At 47.1% G+C, this 22,694-nt stretch overlaps 1 pseudogene; it reads left to right on the forward strand.

The window, feature by feature from the left end:
* Positions 1–21,299: 21,299 nt before the first annotated feature.
* Positions 21,300–21,909, forward strand: LOC120646364 (annotated as a pseudogene).
* Positions 21,910–22,694: the final 785 nt, after the last annotated feature.

Genomic DNA, 22,694 nt, shown 5'->3' on the forward strand with positions numbered 1-22,694 from the left:
GTGCACGATGACGGGGTGCTTGACCTCCCCTTTGCCAACGTTCCGGCGGTGTGTTTGAGACATAGACATCTGCCAGCCGGGGGTCTCGTTCTCTGCCCATGAAGATGAGCCGGACCAGCTTGGAGATGGTGCTTGGGTTGGCTGTCCAAGCCCACAGATCAATGGTCTTCATGGCTGCTGGCATGTCGAGGTTGGTCTCAATCCCTTCGAGCGCGCAGGTGCGGCTGATGATGCGCTCCGCCAGCTCAGCCAACTAAGCATGGAGTGGGACACCGTCAAGGCAGAGCTTGATGTGGAAGAGGAGAGCCACATCCTCGGCGTCGCGGAGGCTCCTCCACTTGATGAAGTGGCACCTCTATGCCATGGCGCTTCGCCGAGCCTTTTTCTAGAGCTACCGCATAATGGCGAGCATACTTGAACTTGATTAGAAAGGATTCAGGGAAGTGGCTAGCCACCTTCACCTCATCATGTCGCAGGTTGAACTCCTCCCGAATCGCTGCTTCCACCACCGCGAATTCGGTCGACTCCGGGCTATGCACCACCCAGGTAATGGCGCTCATGGTGTCCCACTCGCGTAGGTTGTCTTCAATGGCGTGGGTGGACTGGACGAGGCAGTCCTCCACCTCCGGCCTTGTGGCAGGGTCGCCGAGGTGCGACATTTTCGTTAGCGGCATCGGCTTGGGAGGAGGTGGGTGTTCATGGCGACTTGGGCGTTGATGGGTGGTGGGCACTGGCAATGGTGATGCCGATTTGTGGTTGCGAGCGCTGTGCTGGGGGGAGTTGACTTGGCCGGCGGTGAGGAATGTTGGCACTGGCGTGGCGAGCCCCGGTCGCACACTACTGCAAAAAAGGATTTTAGGGGCGGGTAAAAACGTATTTTTAGGGGCGGATGCGGTACCCTCCCCTAGTTCTCGCAGCTAAAAATGCCATTTCAGGGGCTGATGAGGACATGACACATTCGGATATGACCATTGATTACTTGGTGAGCTCATTTCGACATTTGCATAGTAACTTCTGGTACAACTCACTTGGTTCCATATGTACATGTCTCTATTTGATTGAAGGTACAATTGTATTTCAAAGTGCAAGCTCATCAAAGTCCAATATTTGGTTCAGCAGCACAATAATGCTTCTTCACCCTTGGGACCCCGGCCCAAGTAGGAGTATGCCTCAAGGATGTGGACAACACCTTCGGGATGGCCCAAGACGTCCTCCACCTTGGCCACCACCTTAGGAGACCAGCAAGGGCGCCCCTGGTTGCATACGGAGTTGGATTTGAACATTCTTTATATGGTTGGAAAGATAATTTCAAGACGCTTCCAATGGCACCAGTTTCAGGCCCAAATTCATCTGGAGTCGACGGAAATTGTCCGAACAAGTTGACATTCAGAATCTGATCCGGCACTGCGACGCCGTCTTTCGGTCTTTGGGCCTTGTATCGTGTTGAAGCCCATTAGGGTTGCGTCAAGGGGGTCTTGCATGACCTTGGAATCTTCATAAATAGCAGCCGCCGCACCATTAGGGTTTGGGTATTGCTTAAGTTATTCTGTCAAGAACAGTTCTCCGCTAGATCGGTTTGTGAGACCCCAACTTGTGAGATTAATCATTCATCTGCAGAGTCACTTCAATTGAGCTGCGTTCTTTCGAGTTCTTGCTTGTGTTGTTTGTTGCGCTTGAAGGGATTAGCCTTTGTGGCGAGGTCAACCGGGCTGTGACACGGTTGATAACCAGAGGAGTTGTGGTGCTAAGATTGCAGGGTCGGATCTTGTTGATCTGAAGCCGGATCGGTGTGTCGCTCTCCGAACACAACGATAGTTATCCAGAACCTGACGAAAGATTGGGAACCCACGTCCCCATCAAGTGGTATTCAAAGACTCAGGTACACTGTCAAGTTCGCATCTTACCCTAGTTTGAGTGTTTTCGCCTTCGTCCCATAGTCCACCGCCATATTTGTTCCTACCTAAAACCATTCGCGCCATAGCCTTTGCATAATTCAGTTTCAGAGTTTGTAGTGTTTAGTTTTTGTCCTAGGTCAATGTAACATCCCGTAATTTTTACGGAATATTATATATTCCAAACATATGAGTTTTTAAAAACTTTTTGTATGGAAGTGTTAATAGCTAGAATAACATAAGAAAGTCTTCTTTTCTATCTCAAATTCCTAGTAAATCAAAAACAAATTAATATAAGGACACTAATGCTAGAGTGAAATGTTTGGAGTTATTTGAATCTACCTTGTTTATTTGAATTCGATTTGTATTTGTTGTCTTTGTATGAAATTGACTGGAATTTAGTTTGAAATATCCATTCAAACTAAATTCACAAACTAACTAAACCTCTAACTACTAACAGGCCCTAACCTCTAACAAGCCAGCCCAAGACCCACCTAAACCAACCCCAGCCCGGCCTGCAAGCCTTTCCCGCGCATGGCCCGAGCTGGCCCATACCCGAAGGCCACCTTGCCTGTGCATGCCGCTTGCCAGCCCAACCCACTCTTCTTCACCAACCGGCCCGATCCGACACGCGCAGCCCAACCCGCACAAACCCCTCCGCCTGCCTCATCCAGCCGGCCCGATTCGCCCGCTCGGCTTCCCCGCACCACAGCCAGCCCAGCTCGATGTGCCCCTCATCTCCTCACCCGCTCGCTGCCGCTGATGATCTGGACCCCCACCGCAGCTTTCCCCTCTCACCACTATTCTTCTCTCACGCGCGGACGACGCCGCGCGGACCCGCCTCGTCTGCTTTATCCCGTTGCCGCCTGCCTATCGCGCTGCCCCGCCTGCGCTCGCGTCACCACCTGCTCCGCCTGTCCCCGCCCCACGACACGGGAGCGCAACTACTCGCGGCCACGACTCCAAATGCGAGGAGGAGACGCCCCTGATGCGCGCCATGTAGCTCCGACCGCGAACTGCCATCCGCGGGACAATCCTCGGCGTCTGTGCCGCTGTGAGGCCCAAGCCGAAGCCCCCAGCCTCCTTTAAAACCCCAAGCAGCCATCCCCAAAACCCTAGCCTTGGGGGATTCCTCCTTAATCCAGCGCCGCCGCCGCTAGAAGCAGAAGGAGGGGGAAAGAGAAGAAGGAGGAGAGGGGCACCGGGAGAAGAAGGACGCCGCCGCCCGCCGGAGCTTCGTCAAGCCGGCGCCCCGATCGTCTACACCGCCATTGCTGCTCTGCCTGCTCTGCGTCATCTCGCCATGGCCTCGAATCGACGCTGCGCCGCCCCCGTCTTCCCCGATCCACCTGATAGGCCACAGTCCGCCCTTGCCCCTTCCTAGTTGCTGCCTTTGTGCCATGTGCGCCGTTGAGCCCACCATAGAGGACCCTAGGACCCCACGTCCCTTTGTTCTGCTGCAAGGACCCGTGCCCGACGCGCCGCTGCCCAACCCTGTTGCGCGAACCTGTGCTCGCGTTCCTGCCTTGCCCTGCCCGTGCCGTAGCCCGTCGCTCAGCCCTGTCTCGTGGCTCGATCGGCTCGCCACCGTTGCGACGCCGTGTCGTGGCGCACGCGAACGCCACTATGGCTTCTTGCTGAGTGCTCCGCGTGTGCGCCGCCTGTGCCCTGTTTGCACCCCTGACCATTCCCCTGCTATGCTCCACCCTGGTTTTACCTTGGCACCACCGTCGTGGCCACACCATGCGTGCGCCGCTGCGAACGCGCATGCTGGCGCCATGGCCAAGCCTGGACCTTGGCCTTTGCCCTTCCTCGCCACCTTGTTCCAGACCTCGCCTTACCTTGATCCGTGCCAAGCCGCCGCTAGGCCTTGCCCTCTCTGTAGCCTCGCCAACGAGCTGTGCCGCGGCTTCCCGCACACGTGCACATCACAGCTCGCGCCACTACCCTGCTTTGACCTTACCTTGGCCTCGTCGGAGCTCCATCGCTGCTCTGCCGCCGCTCCGAGCCGCCTTGCCTTAAGCACCCCGTGGGCACGCCGCCTTGTTCCACCCCTCCTTACCCATGGCTACGCCCAACCGCCTAGAGCCCCACCGCTGCTCCGCCTTGGCCCCTACCGCCGGAGGACGCGCCGCCGTCAACCCACTCTGCTCTATCAAGAAGAACCGTGCGCCACCATCCCGGCCGATCTCGTCAAGCCGCGCCGCCGGAGAAGCCTCGCCGTCGCCGCTGGAAGCCTTCGCCGCCATCATCCATGACTGGGCGCCCCTGCCAAGGCCCATCGGAGGAGATGAGGGAAGCAGAGAAGAGGAGAAGGAAGAAGCACTGCCAACATGCGGGCCCGATACATCAGTGGAAGAGAAGGAGGAAATGAAGAGAGAAAAAGAGGAGGAGGAGGAGAGTTGGGCCGCCACTGCCCTACCAGGCCCAGTCTGCCGGCCCGATTCATCGAGCCGGCCTGTGAGCCATGCTTCTGAGCTGAGCCAGCCCACACATCACGGACCGAGCTGCAAACCTAGCCGACCCCTTTTTCCCGAGCCGCAAAGCCGAGCCGTTTGGGCCGCACCGAGCCGGCCCGTTTACCTTTGAGCCCGTTACACCTTAAACCCTTTTTTCCTTTAATCCGACCTGACACGCAGGACCCACTCGTCAGTGACTCAGTGCCTCTGACATGTGGACCCCACCTGGACGTGGACACAGTTTGACCGTTGACTTAGTCAACATTGACCAGGTCAACGCTGATGTCATCAAAGGCCATGATGACGTCAGCATTTGGCGGACCCCCGTGCTGACATCAGCAGGACACGTGGCACTCCCTGGTGCTACCACGTGTCGCGCTGTGTGTTTTTCTTTTCCCGAAAACCTTTTAATAATTCCAGAAATTGTTTTAAGCTTCAGAAAGTCATAATAAATCAATCAGAGCTCCAAAAATTATAAAACCAGTTTCATAATTCTTCTAAAATCATGATCTATGCATTAGAGTAGGTTTTGTTTTGAGTTGAATATTATTTGAGTAGTTTTGTGCATTTTTGCACTTTGGACCCTATAGTAATCCATAATTACGAATAGGTCCTGTTGCTGAAGACAAGACCGACGACCAGGACTACCAGGAGGCCCAGGAGTTCTACGAGGAGCACTCTGGTTCATGCCCATCTATGGTTTAAATACCTATTAGGCATTGCTTGCTAGAATTGCTATTGCATTTCTTGTGTGTATGTGAGATGAGCCTGCATGGCCTACTTATACCGTATTCCATGCATCCCTATACCTTGATTGATTCTTGGATACTTTGGCTACTATGAGTGTGGTTGGGTATGGATATGCCATGATGTGATAGTCTTGTGTGCTTGGGACCTACTTTGTGAGGAGCCAGAGATAGGGCTTTTAGCGGGGGCAAGCTACTGGCCGGGAATGTGTATTGGGCACATTCTGGGGAGCACATGTGGCGGGTGCGGGAAGAGAAGAGAAAGAGGGGCAATACCTATTATGGGTGCCCAAGGAGAGGCAATACCTGTTATGGGTGCCTTTAGCGGACCACTGCGGAGGACTGCGTGAGGAGTGCTTGCCCCGGCTCTTATGGACATATGCGGTAACTATGATTTGTGGGACTTTGTGAGCGTGCACACCACTTATCCACTATGAGGGTGGACCCAGTCCGAGCTAGCTATGTGCGTCACCAGACCTGTTATGGGTAAGGTTGTGCGGAGGAGACCCGATGCGGGAGGACCATGGGCCTTACACAAACTCCAGAGCGCAAAGGGAGAGCCACACAACTCCAGGGCAACCTCTTGCGAGGGGATGCATCCCAACCTGGAGGGACAGGATGGTGCCATAGCGGTTAGTCTCGCTCTTCGGAGTGCTTCGGTAGGCCGGTGCCTCGGAGATAGTCAGGTCACTCCTGGCTGGATTCGTGGCGAGTGGTTACAGGTGTACAACCCCTGCAGGGTGAAAACTATACGTATAGCCGCGTACTCGGTCATGTACATTCCTACTCTTCTGTTACTTCATCTAGAGTAGTAAACCCAGCTTTCTACCTCCCTCTAGTCCACTTCCCCCTGTGGAGTCAGCTGAGGTGCAGGGAGAGGGAGTTCCTGCACCAACCTGGAGTCCACTTCACATATATACTTCAGATCAGTATAGAAAATATCCTTGCAATCATTGTACCACTCTCTCAAGGTAAGAACCAGTCACCGGTTGACATCCTGTGCTTTGCGGCAGCAAGAACCTTGTAATAGCTTGGTAAGACACTTCCTTTTACTGTGTTGAGAGGCACCACTATCCACTTTCATAGCAGTTCATAGGGATCATCCTTGGTTGTTCTTTCTCATATTACTAATTTTTTGCAGGACAACATGAGTAATGTAGCCCATCAAGTGCTCAGTTCTCAAATGGAGAAAGAAGAGCAAAACCAGTTCAACAACTTGTTCTAAACATACTTTACTGTGAAGAAGCGGCGTTGTCGTGTCATCATCTACAACGAGAGTTACAACAACCTGGCAAGCTTAGAATTGGTCGAGAAACTTGGCTTGACGACAAGACCACACCCTCGTCCATACTACATCCAATGGGTAAATTCTTATGATAGGATAAAGGTAACTGAAATTGCACATATTGAATTCTCCATTGGTTTTTATAAGGGTAGTTTAGATTTTGATATAGTACCTCTGCAAGTATGTCAATTGTTGCAAGGCAAGCCTTGGATATCTGAAAATAATGTTGTGCACAACACAATTACTAATAAATATTCTTTCAAATACCATGGTAGAAAAATTACTTTTATACCTATGAATGCTACTGAAATTTTAGAAGCTAATCTTGAAAGGGGTGAGAGAAGAAAGAGCGAACTGTTTAGGAGAGAATGGGCTGTTTCGAATATTTCAACACTTTCATCTAAATCTGGTTTTGTACAAAATGAAGATATTGCTTTGTCTTTTGTTGGAACTAATATTTTGCACCATGTATCAAAAGAAGAGGACAAGGTGATTGAGAAAGAACATGCAATTGTCTCAGGTAAGAGCTTTCTTGATGTGCCGAATTTGTCCACCAATGATACTAATAAAGTACTAGAACCATCTATTGATATTTCTTCGCTAGATGATGAATGTTTTATTGATTTTTGTGACAAAGAAAGTGCTATGATTATTCTCATGCCACAACTTGTGAAGAAAACTGATTCATTTTTTTGGTTCAAAATACTTGCGCTGAAAATAAGAAATTGCTTCCCATTGCCTCTGAAAAAGATGAACTGAAATTGTTGTCTTCTTTAAATACTTTGGGTTATTTTGAGTTTGATACTCTTTGTACTCTTAGTAGTTTAGAAGAGAAATTTAAATGTGCTGAATTGTCTTGGTTGTCTAGATGTACATATTACTTTATTGGCAAATATAATTGCAAAGGAGACTACATGGTACACCGAGTTTATATTTGTTCAAATCTGAATTCTCCTTTGGCTATGCATCAATATGATCAATTTGAGGGCTGCAATATCTATAATAATGTCATGTGGAGAAACCCAAGCTTTGTCATAAAGAAGCAGGTTAAATTTCAAGAAGGGGAGCAATGTTGGCTAGTACCTACAACCTCTCCTCCAACTATTCTCAAACCGAGGACGGTTTGTTGTCAAAAAGGGGAGGATGCTGAGGACATGACACCTTCGTATATGACCATTGATTACTTGGTGAGCTTGTTTCGACATTTGCATAGTAACTTTTGGTACAACTCACTTGGTTCCATATGTACATGTCTCTATTTGATTGAAGGTACAATTGTGTTTCAAAGTGCAAGCTCATCAAAGTCCAACATTTGGTTTGGCAGCCCAACAATACTTCTTCACCCTTGGGACCCCAGCCCAAGTAGGAGCATGCCTCAAGGACGTGGACAACACCTTCGGGATGGCCCAAGACGTCCTCCACCTTGGCCACCACCTTAGGAGACTAGCAAGGGCGCCCCTGGTTGCATATGGAGTCAGATTTGGACATTCTTTATATGGTTGGAAAGATAATTTCAAGACGCTTCCAATGGCACTAGTTTCAGGCCCAAATTCATCCGAAGTCGATGGGAATTGTCCAAACAAGTTGACATCTAGAATCTGATCCGGCACTGCGATGCCGTCTTTCGGTTTTGGGGGCCTTATATCGTGTTGAAGCACATTAGGGGTGCGTCCAGGGGGTCTTGCATGACCCTAGAGTCTTCATAAACAGCAGCTACTGCACCATTAGGGTTTGAGTTTTGCTTAAGTTATACTGTCAAGAACAGTTCGCCGCTAGATTGGTTTGTGAGACCCCCAACTTGTGAGATTAATCATTCATCTGCAGAGTCACTTCAATTGAGCTGCGTTCTTTCAAGTTCTTGCTTGTGTTCTTCATTGTGCTTGCAGGGATTAGCCTTCATGGCGAGGTCAACCGGTTTGTGACATGGTTGATAACCAGAGGAGTTGTGGTGCTAAGATTGCAGGGTCGGATCTTGTTGATCTAAAGCCGGATCGGTGTGTCGCTCTCCGAACACAACGATAGTTATCCAGAACCTGATGGAAGATTGGGAACCCACGTCCCCATCAGGGGCGGGTCACGGCGTGGCCTGTCCCTAAAAATCCATGTCCAAAAAATCAAAAAAAGTAAAAAAAATCGAAAACTGCAAAATAAAAAAGAAAAAAAATTATCCTAGCCAAACAGCCACCACCACTAGCCCTGTAGTGTCAAGCTATGATTTTTTTGATGAAATATACACACTTGCATCACCTGGGATTCGAACCGTTACCTTCAACCTCGCACGTTCCTTACTTACCACTACACCATACAATCACTTTTGACTCTATGGGGTATGCTATAATTTTATATTAACTCAAAATTTGATTTGTAGGGGCGGGTGACGCCATCACCCTCCCCTAAAATATTTTATTTGAAAATTCATTTAATTGTTTACATATAGCAAAACAAATTAAAAAATGTGAAACTTCTACACTATGGTTATTGTAAACTATAGAAAAAAAAATATGCCAAGTATAATTTAGTGTGTATAAATGTTACGATTCTTGAAACATTAAAGTATGACTTGAGTTATATGAGATACTTTATAGTTATAGCTATTAGAGAACTTATAATAATTTTTTAGACCATTAGATGATCTTAAATGAAAAAGTTATCAACTACAAAGTATTAGATCTCGTCATTCTCTATAATTTTGATATAAAGTTTGACTTCATCCGAGATCATATGAAAAAGTTATGATTTTTTTGCATGGAACCATTTTTAGGGGCGGGTGCATTTGTAGGGGCGGGCCATGCCATCACCCGCCCCTAAAAATGCATTTGTAGGAACGGGAGAGGCCATGACCCGCCCCTACAAATGCCACCATTTTTAGGGGCGGTTCATGGCATCAACCACCCCTAGAGATACTCTTTTCAGGGGCGGGCCATGAACCGCCAATAAAAATGACGCTTATTTTTAGGGGCGGGTCCCGCCCCTAAAAATGCTTTTCTAGGGACGGGTTGGATGCTACAGTAACCCCACTCTATTGGTGGCAATGGGTGAAATTTTGGTCCGCTTCTTGAAAAAAATCGAGGCGTTCCTACAAATCGTTTTTGTAGTAGTGGCAGGCATGTGCACGTTGACCGGACTGGTTGCAGTTGAAGCAGTGGTACTGGGTGCGGGCACGCGGCAGCCGGCCGCGCGGTGGCTGGGGGTGAGACAGATGAAGCAGAGCCCGTGTGTTCTCCCCCGAAAGGCACGCAGCGCTGGGGAGTTTTGTTCTCTCAAACGATTTGGTTGGTGTCGGTGTAAATGCGGGGCGCCGTTGCGGAGAGAGTCTGCATTTCCTCCACCAGGACGGCCCCTCGACCTTTGACCATCCTTCCTTGTTGGGATTAGTCCCACATTAGTTGTGGGGGGAGAGTTGAACTAACATAAAAGTGGGGAGAGGCACTCACCTCTTGGGCTAGCTTTTGGGGTGTAGCAAGACTTCCTCCGAGTGTGCGCCCCGTTGGGCCAACTCTCCTAGTTTTTGGGCCAACATTTGGTATCAAGAGCGAGTGCATGTTCTACGGCATCTCGGTCAGCCCACCTCGAGCACTGCCATTGAAGAAGCATGTGATCCCGCGCAAGGGATCGTTGCAGACGAAGATGGCGGGCGACGGCGACAAGACTCCTCCAAGCTCTCCCAAGAAGCCTTCCGATGGCAAGGGCGGTGGTGAGAAGGGTGACTGCAGCTCATCACATGCGGTCATGGTGGAGCGCATCACTGTCTTCACGGGGGAAGTTTCGAAGCTGTCGAAGGTAAACTACCACGAGTAGGGGCTCGAGATGCAGGTCCACTTAGAGGGGATGGAGCTGTGGGATGCTGTGGAGATGGACGACGCCGAGCGCGGCAAGGATCGACGGGCGTTGGCCGTCATCCTCCATGGGGTACCGTCCGAGATGAAGTATGGGCTTGCCGCGAAGAAGAACGTGAAGGACGCGTCGGATGCGGTGAAGAAGATGCATGCCGGCGACGACCGCATGAAAACTGCAAGCATCCAGCGCCTCACGAAGCAGTTCGAGAACTTGGTGTTCCGCGACGGTGAGAGCATCGACGACTTCACCATGCGCATCAACTCATCGCCAGCATGCACGAGCTTGGCGATGACTTGCCGGACAGTCGCATCGTGAAGAAGGTGCTGCGCGTCGTCCCCAGGAGGCTGAAGAAATGCGCGGTGGCGATCGAGATGCTTGGCGACCTCGACAACATGTCGATCGAGGAGCTCGTCGGGCGGCTCCAAATTGTGGAAGAAGCCGACGCCGAAAAACCAGGAGAGTCGGCCCAACGGGGCGCAGCCACATTGGTTGTGGGGGGAGAGTTGAACCAACTTAAAAGTGGGGAGAGTCACTCACCTCTTGGGCTAGCTTTTGGGGTGTAGCAAGACTTCCTCCGGGTGTGCCCCGATTGCACACTACTGCAAAAAAGATTTTTAGGGGTGGGTAAAAATGTATTTTTAGGGGCGGATGCGGTACCCACCCCTAGTTCTCGCAGCTAAAAATACCATTTCAGGGGCGAGTAATGGACCTGCCCCTCAAAATGATTTTCGGGGGGGTCACGGCATGACCTGTCCCTAAAAATCGATTTCTAGGGGCGAGTCATGACATGGCCCGCCCCTACAAATCCATATCCTGAAAATCAAAAAAGGTAAAAAAAAAATTAAAACCCGCAAAATAAAAAAGGAAAAAATTATCCTAGCCAAACTGCCACCACCACTAGCCCTGTAGTGTCAAGCTATGATTTTTTTGATGAAATATACATACTTGCATCACCTGGGATTCGAACCATTACCTTCAACCTCGCACGTTCCTTACTTACCACTACGCCATACAATCACTTGTGACTCTATGGGGTATGCTATAATTTTATATTAACTCAAAAATTGATTTGTAGGGGCGGGTGACGCCATCACCCGCCCCTAAAAATATTTTTCTATTTTATCTAAAAATTTATTTAATTGTTTACATATAGCAAAATAAATTAAAAATATGAAACTTCTACACTATGGTTATTGTAAACTATAGAAACAAAAAAATATGCCAAGTATAATTTAATGTATATAAATGTTACGATTCTTGAAACCTTAAAGTATGTCTTGAGTTATATGAGATACTTTATAGTTATAGCTATTAGAGAACTTATAATAAATTTTGAACCATTAGATGATCTTAAATAAAAAAGTTATCAACTACAAAGTTTTAGATCTCGTCATTCTCTACAATTTTGATATAAAGTTTGACTTCATCCGAGATCATATGAAAAAGTTACGAATATTTTTTGCATGAAATCATTTGTAGGGGCGGGCCATGCCATCACCCGCGCCTAATAATACATTTGCAGGAACGGGTGAGGCCATGACCCGCCCCTACAAATGCCACCATTTTTAGGGGCGGTTCACGGCATCAACCACCCCTAGAAATGCTCTTTTCAGGGGCGGGCCATGAGCCGCCCCTAAAAATGATGCTTATTTTTAGGGGCGGGTCTGATGCTACAGTAACCCCACTCTATTTGTAGCAATGGGTGAAATTTTGGTCCGGCTCTGAAAAAAAATCGAGGCGTTCCTACAAATTGTTTTTGTAGTAGTGGCAGGCATGTGCACGTCGACCGGACCGGTTGCAGTTGAAGCAGCGGTACTGGGCGCGGGCGCGCGCCAGCCGGCCGCGCGGTGGCTAGGGGTGAGATAGACGAAGCAGAGCCCATGTGTTCTCTCCCGGAAGGCACGCAGCGCTGGGGAGTTTTGTTCTCTCAAACGACTTGGTTGGTGTCGGTGTAAATGCGGGGCGCTGTTGCGGAGAGAGTCTGCATTTCCTCCACCAGTACGGCCCCTCGACCTTCGACCATCCTTCCTTGTTGGGATTAGTCCCGCATTGGTTGTGGGGGGAGAGTTGAACCAACTTAAAAGTGAGGAGAGTCACTCACCTCTTTGGCTAGCTTTTGGGGTGTAGCTAGACTTCCACCGGGTGTGCGCCCCGTTGGGCCGACTCTCCTGGTTTTTTAGCGGACATTTGATATCAAGATCGAGTGCATGTTCTATGGCGGCTCGATCAGCCCACCTCGAGCACCGCCATTGAAGAAGCGCATGATCCCGCGCAAGGGATCGTTGGAGACGAAGATGGCGGGCGACAGCAACAAGACTCCTCCAAGCTCTCCCAAGAAGCCTTCCGGCAGCAAAGGTGGTGAGAAGTGTGGCTGCAGCTCATCGCGTGCGGTTGTGGTGGAGCGCGTCACCGCCTTCACGGGGGAAGTTCCGAAGCTATCGAAGGTAAACTGCCACGAGTGGGCGCTCGAGATGCAGGTCCACTTGGAGAGGATGGAGCTGTGGGATGCTGTGGAGATGGGCGGCGCCGAGCATGGCAAGGATCGACGGGCGTTAGCAGTCATCCTCCGTGGGGTACCGTACGAGATGAAGTGCTTGCTCACCGCGAAGAAGAACATGAAGGACGTGTGGGACACGGTGAAGAAGATGCACGCCGGCGACGACCGCATGAAAACCGCATGCATCCAGCGCCTCACGAAGCAGTTCGAGAACTTGGTGTTCCGTGACAGTGAGAGCGTCGATGACTTCACCATGTGCATCAATGGGCTCATCGCCAGCCTGCGCGAGCTTGGCGAGGATATGCCGGACAGTCGCATCGTGAAGAAGGTGTTGTACGTCGTCCCCAGGAGGCTGAAGCAGTGCGCGGTGGCGATCGAGATGCTTGGCAACCTCGACAACATGTCGATCGAGGAGCTCGTCGGGCGGCTCCAAAATGCGGAATACGCCGACGCCGAAAAACCAGGAGAGTCCGCCAAACGGGGTGGACACCCGGAGGAAGTCTTGCTACACCCCAAAAGCTAGCCAAGAGGTGAATGACTCTCCCCACTTTTAAGTTGGTTCAACTCTCCCCCCACAACCAATGTGGGACCAATCCCAACAATCTCCCCCGTCACACATTGGTAAAACAAGAGAGCTTCTACTTCTAGCAAAACCTATCACTAGTTGGGTTTGCAACCTAGGATGACAAGAGACAATTCAAGCACTAAGAAAATAAAATTGCTCAAAGTAAATTACAAGGATTGAAATGAGCAAAGAAATAATCGAGCTTGACACAAGAATTTTTCCCGTGATGTCGATGACTTGCTAGTCACCCCTAATCCACATTGAGGTGGATTCAAAGAATAAACCGCTCCTCTATCAAGACTCCCCTTGATCTTGAGCTGGCTTGAATCAATGAACCTCTCCAAACCTCGATTCCACTAGAGTTGCTCTTCACCACTCCGGCGAGGTGAGCACAAAGACCTCTCACAACTAATTTTAGGGCTCCTCCACAATCTCCTTGAAGGGCTCCACGAAATCAACTCCTCCAAGCTGTCTAGGGAGCGGCAACTCCCAAGAGTAATAAGTCGATGACGCTTGTTTGAAGATTCCCAAGTGCCACAAAACTCAAACTGTTGATGTAATGCACTAGGATGCTCTCGCACTCACAAGAATGCAATCCCTAAGCAAAGAGTGTGTGAGAGAGGGGGAAACCAGCTCAAGTATGTCAAGAAAGCTTTTCAAGAGGCCAAGAGAGCTCCCCCACGGCCGGTTATGAGATATATATATATAGTGTACCCCTCGGGACCTTGCCGTTATGTTCAAAACGTGTGCAAACATGGGTTTCGTGAACTGTCCACCTTAGACAGACCGGACAGTCCGCCGGTCAAAGCCAACGGCTAGAAACACAATCATTATGTGTCAGAGTCGACCGTTACAGCATTTCGCGGACCGTCCGCCATTCAAAACTTCAGTCACTCAGAGATCCAAATGTTTCTGGACAAACCGAGAAAAGACGGGTGGACCGTCCGCACCCCTTGGGCGGACCGTCCGCCCTTTACATTTGCGCATCACCCAGAAACTCTAAAGTTCCTGTCCAGCATGAGAGTTAGGGGGCGGACCGTCCGCCCAACAGGGCCGGACCGTCCGCCCTTCATTTTTCCGCGCGACACAGAAGCTTCTAAGTTTCTGTCCAGACCAAAGTGAAGGTGGCGGACCGTCCGCCCGTCAAAAATACAGCGCAACACAGAAACTCATTGTTTCTGTCCAAGTTCTTTCAAGGAGGGGCAGACTGTCCGCCCCTTGGGGCCGGACCGTCCGCCCCTAGCAGTCAATTCATGCTTTTTCAAAAACAATCACCATTTTCTCAAGACGTTGTTAGCCCTCATGTATGCAACTTATGTTTGAGCAAAATGGCACTATAGAATAGTCAAGCAACGGCACAACGACCCCTCTTGATAGTATGGCTATGTATCCTATTAACCCGGTCATACGTCATCCTCTAATCGCCTCATGACCAGCAAAATTGAAAAAGCCCTACCATATACCTTTGCCTTGAGCGAAACCATCCATATCATCTCTAATTTCTTTCATGGCATCAACTCATGCACACATTCTCATGGACCAACCTTACATACAAATTCTCTCAAGAAATTGTTAGTCCATAAATGTTGTCATTAATTACCAAAATACGAATTAGGGGCCTAGATGTTTTCAACCTCGCGCCGCCGACCGCCATGCCGCATCCTACACCTGCACATCAGGAGCCAAGAGATACATCAAATACACATAACATTGTCAGTCACTCATCATGCAAGGGTGACCACCATTGGTTCTTAGTCGAGGGTCAGTAGTGGTTCAGGATGAAGACCTGTGGATCTGATGTGATTTTCTTTTGGTCCAGGGTCTTTGCAGTAAAATCGGAAGGCAAAGTAGTTTTAAAATATTTTTAGATTATGGAAAAAAATCTGGTTTTGAAGTAGTTTTAAAATAGGAAGGCACGGTAGTTTTAAAATATAATCCAACCCATTTCGTAAAAAAAAATCTGGTGCCCTGGCAGTCAGGGTTAATACTGTGTTTTCGTTATGACATTGTCATTCACTGGTTCAAGAGGATGGCCAGACAAACCAAATGCTGTGCATTACTTTTCTCTAAATCCTGCTTTGCATTACTTGATACAAGCCTCTCGCAAGCAAAATCCAGAAAAGATGTGTGAGAGGGAGAAGAAAATGTTTCGCCTAACTTTCACTTCACCGGCCCACTACGAGCAGCAGCCCCCGCGTGTCTCCTGGGCCGCTGAATGTTTGCTTGAGGAGACTTACGCCTAGTTTCGAAGCACCGAATCCTCCCGGGCTCTCGGTCTTTTCCTGGGGCTGGAAGCCCACGCGGAAATTGGCCCGGGGTCAAATTGTCTTTCCATTTGGAAGCCCGCGCTAGCGGGTTAGAAAGCCTGAGCCTCCTGTTTTCCCCGGGGCGAACCCATCCCACCTCGAGACGTCGGGCGCCGCGTCCCCGACCGCGTCGCGAGGGACGCGACGGGAGGGAAAGGGGAGCAGCGCCGCCTCTGCCCTCCACCCACCAGCCTCCGCCTCGGCCCTCCGGCCTCCACCTCCGGCTCCACGACCTGCTGCCCCTCCTCCTCCGCATCCAGTCGCCGACACCTCCGCATAATGCCTGTGTGCTTTTCTGTCTGGTTCAAAGCCCAATCAGATTTGTGTCCTGGTCATGTGGGGTTTAGCCTCGTGGTTTTAGACTGAACGCACCCTCTCTTGATTGCTTTATCCTATCCATTGAGATTGCTCTATTTGTTGTCCACTGAGCATTAGCGTACACTTCATTTGGGTAGTTATTAGATTCATTAGCTAACAGTTAAGTAATTCAACTTATCATTGTCCTCCTCCTACAACTTGGATGTGTAACTTTTACTCATTGGATGTGCTAATTACTCATTTTGATATCTGCTAATTACTTGAATACTTAGATAGCAGTTCTTGAGCAAGGGAATTGTCCTGCGAGCTAACTGATTGTGCCCCTTCATAGTACTGTAACGTTTATTCTTGTTTAATAAACTTGGTTTTAATTTAAGCATTCAAATTAAAAGAATGCTTATATACTACAAAGCTCCTGTCATGAGACTCCTAGCAGTATTGTTTAAATGCTTATATAGTATACAAATCTGAAGTCTTCTCATGTGCTCCTGTCATGAGACTCCTAGCAGTATTTAAGCATTCAAATTAATTTAAGCTTCATTTGGCACTGTCCTTCAAATAACTTTGCCAAAAAAAATAGGACTGGTATAAGATATGGTCTAGTATTTATGCAGCAATAACTATGAAATCAAATAGTATTTATCTAGCTAGCATGTTTGAACAGATGAAAGTTGTTTCTATTTTTATATGCTACAGTTTCCATACGACAGCTAGCTAGCACTATTTTACTAATAAAATAATATTATATCTATAGTAGAAAATGGATGGATGGTGATGATGACTTAAACAAGAACAATTTTCGAAGGCCAAGTCAAGATGGCGCAAACAATACAGAGATGGACTTCTCCAAAGAGCCAGGGCCTAATGGTAAGCAACAAGCTGCTGATATACCCCTAGATTTTGAAGCAATGGCCAATGAAATTGTGGATATGGCAACTGGGAGTCTGTTTGAAGAGATTGCTACCAAGATGTTGTTGGAACAGGATGTTTCCTCGCATGATGGGGTTGTAGAGCCGACCCTTTCTCTGCCTGTTGGGGCCGACGTGGTGTCCCCCCCCTCCATCACCGATTGACACTCAGGCTGGGTCAGTGGTGGCTGCGACTGGGGATGCTACTCAAGTACTGCTCCAGAGTCAGTCAGCACTGCCAATGGGCACTCAGGTCGGGTCGGTGGTGGCCGCGGCTGGGGCTACTACTCCTGAGCTGACTCATAAACTGTTAGTAGAAGATGGAAGTGTGGAGCCAGTCAAGAAAGCTGCAGAGTGTCCAGTGGCGGTGGTTCAGTCGCCATTAGAGTTGGAAGACATCACACCGTCACGGCGATCCAGCAAGAGAAGGGCGAATTCCATGGATGAACATTCAGTGGACAGGGCCCAAAGGCTCACTGCCATCCGCAACTTGGAGGCTCCAAAAGGTATCAACTCCTCTTCCTTTCTGTCTTTGCCTGATGCACAACTTGTTACAAATATTTCCAATCTTGGTGTATCTTTGGGTCGCTCTGATCGTTCTGTACATAAAGCTATTAAGCAATTCAAATCTTTGGAACATGGTAGGTTAGCCAGGTTATCTCCAATTAAAACAAATGTTAAAAGAGATCTTCCTGAAGGAGCTTGAGGAAATTGACATGCAAGCTGATGATGGTTTTGATCAGCTATTGCTAAAACAAATTAATAGTGAGGCGCCGGATGATTGCTTGACTGGAAACAATAGTCACTTAGATGATATTTGTTTTCCAGAATCAAGAAAAAAATCAGCAGTGCCCAATAAACCAAAAATAATAGTCCCAAAATTAAAGAAAGGGGCTCAAGTCACAAAAATAAAATCTAAAGGTGGATAATGAAAGGAATCTTTTGGAACAGCAGAGGTCTTCGGGACTTGGCTAAATTTAGATTCTTGTCAGATTTAACAAAGGAACAAAACCTGGATTTTATCACTCTACTTGAAACGCGCCGGGAAAATTTTACGGACGCGGAGCTAAACAATATTTGTGGGGGAAAACAATTCTTGTGGAGTTGGATTGAGCCCAAGGGGCAGTCTGGTGGTATCCTTTTGGGAATAAATTCAAGTATTTTCGACATTGGCTACATTTCCCAAGGATATTACCATATTAAATTTCGGATGAGAAACAAAGCCGACGGGTTCCAATGGAACTTAATTGCGGTATATGGCGCAGCACAACCAGAGCACAAGCAAAGTTTCTTGTCTGAGCTGGTACAATGCTGCCAAAGTGAATCTCTTCCGGTTGCCATAGGAGGGGACTTCAATATAGTAAGAGGACCCCAAGATAAAAATAATGACCGTTATGACGACAGGTGGCCGTTCCTGTTCAACGCTTAATAGCCTAGATCTTAAAGAGATTGAGCTTTCGGGCCGCAATTTCACGTGGGCTAACTCTCTCCCAGAACTTACTTTTGAAAGGCTGGATAGAGTACTTGTGTCCACAGAATGGGAATTAAATTTTCCACAGGCCACCGTCCAAGCTCTTACGAGAGATATTTCTTCTGACCACACACCGTTGCTACTTACGTTTGGCTCATCATCGGGTTCAACGCCGCCCATGTTCAAATTTGAATTGGGATGGTTGACGAGGGATGACTTTCGTAATGTTGTGATTCAAACATGGCAGCAGGAATGCAGGGGAAATACCTCGCTCGAGCGGTGGCAAAATAAAATAAGGCGTTTACACCAATTCCTTCGGGGTTGGGCAAAAAATAAAAGCGGTCATTATAAGAAAGAGAAAAAAGAGCTAATCTCCATGCTGGATCAGCTAGACAAAAAATCTGAAAATGAAAGGCTCGAAGGCTGGGAAATATATCACTGAATACTATCGTGGTTTGTTTGGCCCTTCTGATGCTAGCCTTCTAAGCTTGGACGAGAGTAGAAAGGATGACATTCCTCAAGTATCGGTCGCTGAAAAACAGGGCCTAATTGCATCCTTCTCTTTTGAGGAAGTTCGCGAGGCTGTCTTTTAGATGGAACACAACAAACCGCCTGGTCCGGATGGGTTCCCAGCTGAATTCTATCAAGCCTTTTGGGAAACCATCAAAGATGATTTGCTAGCAATGTTTCTGGATTTCCATATTGAAAAACTACCACAACACAGCTTGAATTTTGGCATCATCACATTACTTCCAAAAAAGACAGAGGCAACACAAATTCAGCAATATAGGCCAATTTGTCTCCTTAATGTCAGTTTCAAAATTTTCACTAAGGTGGCTTGTAACAGATTGTCTCGAATAGCAAATAATATAATCAGGCCTACACAATCTGCTTTCATGCCCAACCGATACATTTTGGAGGGGGTGGTGATTCTACATGAAACACTCCACAAACTCCAAAAAAATAAGGCCAATGGAGTCATTCTAAAAATTGACTTCGAGAAGGCCTATGATAAAGTGAACTGGAAATTCCTACAACAAACTCTACGAATGAAAGGTTTTCCCGACAAATGGTGTAAGTGGATTGAGACCTTTGTATCTAGAGGTAGTGTAGGAATCAAAGTCAATGATGACATTGGGAAATTCTTCCAAACAAAGAAGTGTTTAAGACAAGGAGATTCGTTTTTGCCTTTGCTATTCAATCTTGTTGCAGATATGTTGGCAATTATGATAGCACGGGCGAAACAAGCTGGACAAGTGTCTGGTCTTATTCCTCATCTCATTGACGATGGCATTTCAATTCTGCAATATGCAGATGACACAATTATCTTTTTGGAACACAGTTTTGAGGAGGCTAAAAATATGAAGCTCGTTCTAACCACTTTCGAGCAACTGTCGGGGCTCAAGATCAACTATCACAAAAGTGAACTCTTCTGTTTCGGGGAGGCTATGGCTGCCCAACAAGAATATGTTAATATCTTTGGTTGCCAGATGGGTGAAATTTCCTTCACTGACCTTGGTATACCATTACACCATAAGCGACTTAGGAACTCTGATTGAAAAGTCATTGAAGATAGATTTGAAAGGAGACTGAGTTCATGGAAAAGCAAACTTCTCTCATATGGAGGAAGGCTCACTCTCATTAACTCGGTGCTCAGCAACCTATCAATTTATATGCTTTCTTTCTTTGAAATCCCAAAAGAAGTGGTCAAGAAGCTAGACTTTTATCGATCATGATTCTTTTGGCAAGGGGACGAACATAAGAAAAAATATAGATTAACAAAATAGAATGTTGTCTATAGACCCAAAGATCAAGGCGGTCTGGGCATCATAAATCTAGAAACACAAAACAAATGCCTCCTTAGCAAATGGCTTTTCAAGCTGGCTAATTAGAATGGTGTTTGGCAGCAATTGCTCAAAAATAAATACCTGGGGTCCAAAACTCTCTCTCAAGTTGAGAAACAGCCAGGAGACTCACACTTCTGGTCAGGCCTAATGAAGATAAAACAACACTTTCTGCAATGGACACAATTCAAGGTCCTCAATGGGAAACAGGTACATTTCTAGGAGGATATATGGCTGGGCAACACGCCCCTTAAGGATCAATATCCCAATCTATACCACCTGGCACATCGGAAGCATGATACAGTGCACAAGGTATTAGGAGGGGATTTGGCAAACATTTCTTTTAGAAGGAATCTGATAAATAATAATAGAAGGGCTTGGCTGGATTAACTGACTAGAACAGTCAACATACAGTTACAAGATGACCCCGATGTTTGTATTTGGACCCTCCAAAGTAATGGACAGTTCTCGGTGAAGTCCATGTACGCCACCCTAATGGATGAAATGGTTCCGCCAATCATCCAACCTCTGTGGAAACTAAAGATCCCGCTCAAAATAAAAGTTTTCATTTGGCTTCTCCACCGTGGTGTGATCTTAACTAAAGATAACATAGCTAGGAGAAACTGGAAGGGTAGTATGCTATGTTGTTATTGTTCAGATAAGGAGAATATATCACACCTTTTCTTTAATTGTTCCTCAACTAGTTTACTTTGGAGGATAATTTAGACTACTTTTGGGTTGAGTCGGCCTAACAATATGAATCATTTGTTTGGGTCTTGGCTGCGCGGGCTAACAAAATAACATAAAAGCTTGGTTTACATAGGGATTGCAGCTTTGTGTTGGGCGATTGGCGTTCCAGAAATGATACTGTCTTTCAAAAAACTAAAAATCAAACATCCTTGCAGATCCTTTTCAGGGCCACTTATCTTACAAGAGCCTGGGCGATTCTTCACAAGGAGGAGGACAGGGAGGCCATTGCCGCTGCTTGTCGCATGTTAGAGACAGTGGCGATGGACCTTTATGCAACAAATGGGTGGATGTTTAGCAATAGGCTTGGCTTGTAATCATTTCCCTACCTTGTTGCGATAAACGTTTGTAATAATTAGCCAGATACATCTTCATGATGCAGAGGCCGGGATTTGACAATTCCTTTATCTAAAAATAGTAGAAAATGGATTCTTGGGAGGATCAAGTTAGAAGATTCATGTTAGATGAGTAAGAAGAGGATGACGAGCTATTTCTAGTTATGGTCCCTGCGCTTCAATTGTGCATGAATGACGAGAAGATGCCAGAGCACACCTCATCTCTATCTTGCGCACAAAGGGTCAAAGAAATTTTAGAAGGTCATGAGAGGTGGTGCAAAGTGGAATTTAGGATGGAGTCTCATATTTTTAGAGCAGTAGCACATTTTCTCAGAGTGGAGAATTTATTACATGATACTCGTGGTGTTAAGATTGAGGAGCAGTTAGGAATGTTTATGTTCATGCTCTCTCATAATGCTAGCACTGAGAGGCTAAAAAAGAAATTTCAACATAGTGGAGAGACAATACATCGGAAAATTGGAAAATTACGGAGGTCTTTGATATAATTCCAGCTCTCACTCATAGATTTGTGAAGCTGCCAAATGTAAACCAGACACATGTCAAGATTGCTTCTGATCCTCGATATATGCCTTTCTTCCAGGTTAGTAATAGGTATTAAATATTTGCTATAATCACAACTTCACAACAAATGGTTCCAACACTCATTCCTTGGTTTTCTTTTTTTAATGCAGAACTGCAATGGTGCTATAGATGGTACTCATGTCCCAATCACCATTTCAGAAGAAAGAGCATCTCCTTACAGAAATAGGAAGGGAACATTGTCACAGAATGTGATGTGCGCATGTGACTTTGATCTGAAATTTACTTTCATCTCATGTGGGTGGGAGGGATCAGCATTTGATGCGGGAGTCCTTCGATCTGCTCGTAGTAAGGGCTTTGACGTGCCAGTGGGGAAGTTCTACCTTATAGATGGTGGATACGCAAGCACGCCCTCATTCATTGCTCCTTATCGAGGTGTTAGATACCACCTTAGCGAGTTTAGGAGGCATAGATCATATGCAAACTATAAAGAACTGTTTAACCAACAAATTCAATGAAAGGTTTCCTAATTCACAATTCACAAAGCAACAAGTACAAGAAAAGGAGAAAGAACTAAAGGGGAACTATAAGATAATTCGAGAAGCTAGAAAAAGTGGTGTCGGCTGGAATGACACTTTGGGTATGATCAACGCCGAACCACAAATTTGGGCGAAATTGATAAAAGTAAGTACTAATCAATAAGTTTTGTTGATTTAGTTTGGAATCTTGAGTTGTATATTCTGATTCCTAACTACTAATCATATATGTTTTGTTGTGTTCAAATAGGATAATGCTAAAGTTGGCAAGTTTTGCAAGAAGGCTTTTCCTTTATTTAACAGCTTTGAATCATTGTATGAATGTAATACTTTTATCTAGCTAACAGTTAAGTAATTCGCTTGTGTCTATTCACTTGTACAATAGGAAGTATTGCCATAGGAGATTTA

The sequence above is a fragment of the Panicum virgatum genome, chromosome 8K, assembly GCF_016808335.1.
Source record: "Panicum virgatum strain AP13 chromosome 8K, P.virgatum_v5, whole genome shotgun sequence".
Classification (NCBI taxonomy): domain Eukaryota; kingdom Viridiplantae; phylum Streptophyta; class Magnoliopsida; order Poales; family Poaceae; genus Panicum; species Panicum virgatum.